The sequence below is a fragment of the Polypterus senegalus genome, chromosome 3, assembly GCF_016835505.1.
Source record: "Polypterus senegalus isolate Bchr_013 chromosome 3, ASM1683550v1, whole genome shotgun sequence".
In the NCBI taxonomy this organism is placed as follows: domain Eukaryota; kingdom Metazoa; phylum Chordata; class Cladistia; order Polypteriformes; family Polypteridae; genus Polypterus; species Polypterus senegalus.
Window position 1 is genome coordinate 145,248,105 of NC_053156.1, and position 1,425 is coordinate 145,249,529.

Genomic DNA, 1,425 nt, shown 5'->3' on the forward strand with positions numbered 1-1,425 from the left:
CCATGCACCCTCCACTCCAGTATACTCATAAATAATAACAAATCACAATCAATACAATTCTCAATAATCAATCCTCCTACTCTCAGACGCGTTGTTCCCTTCCAACTCAGCTCACCCGTCTGGGATCTCCCACAGTCCTTTATAGTCCATGACCCGAAAGTGTTTCTCTTCTCACTGTCCATGTGTCTGGCAACACTTCTGGGTTGGATGAAAACTCCTTTTTTCTTCAACCCGGAAGTACATCATTTCTTCTGTCCATGTGACTGGGATGTACTTCCGGGCTGTAGGGAAAATAAACATCTCTGTGCCTCCCTGCAGCGGCCCCTGGCAGCCCCAACGTTATCCAGCCGGGCTGTGCATTAAATCTCCATAGTCCATGATTCCCTGCTGGCATTTGGGGCACTTCCATGCTGCAGGGAGGGCTCCCTCTGGCAACCTGGGGGTACTGGCTAAGATGAATGGCCAGCCATAGTCCACAATGTATATATATATATATATATATATATATATATATATATGTGTGTGTGTGTATGTACATATATATTGTGGTCCCCGGCCGGGGCTGGAGCCTGGCCGGGACGCCCAGGAGGACGAGAGGAGGGCTTGTGCCTCCTCCACACCGCGAGGGGGCGTCCGTCCTGGTTTTGTTGGGGGCCTCGGGTAAAGGGCTTGGAAGCCCAGCCCTGTAGGGACCCGTGGCCACCTCCAGGCTGCGCCCCGATGCCGGTATATCCCGTGTGGTCCCCGGTCGGGGCTGGAGCCCGGCTGGGACGCCCAGGAGGACGAGAGGAGGGCTTGTGCCTCCTCCACACCGCGAGGGGGCGTCCGTCCTGGTTTTGTTGGGGGCCTCGGGTAAAGGGCTTGGAAGCCCAGCCCTGTAGGGACCCGTGGCCACCTCCAGGCTGCGCCCCGATGCCGGTATATCCCGTGTGGTCCCCGGTCGGGGCTGGAGCCCAGCTGGGACGCCCAGGAGGACCAGGGGAGGGCTTGTGCCTGCTCCAGACCACAAGGGGGCGATCACCCTGGTTGTATTGGGGGCCAGGCGCCAGGCGACGCCCTGGTGCCTGAGGAACACTGGAGCCCAGCACTTCCGCCACACCAGGAAGTGCTGGGGGGAAGACTTAATGTGGCGCCGGAGAGCTGCCGGGAGGACAGCGGCACTTCACGCTGGGCGTGGCCAAGGAGGGAATGCCGGGAACACCTGGTGCTCATCCGGGAGCATTATATAAGGGGCCGCCTCCCTTCAGTCTAGAGCGGAAGTCGGGTGGAAGAGGACGGAGCCAGGAGAAAGGCAGTAGGACTGTGTGGCCTGGACTTGGGGGAATCGGTGCAGGAGGCACTGGGGTTTGTGAGTGCACGTGAGCAAAACTTGTAAATAATTAGTGTAAATAAAAAGTGTGTTGGGTGAAATATGATGTCCGTCTG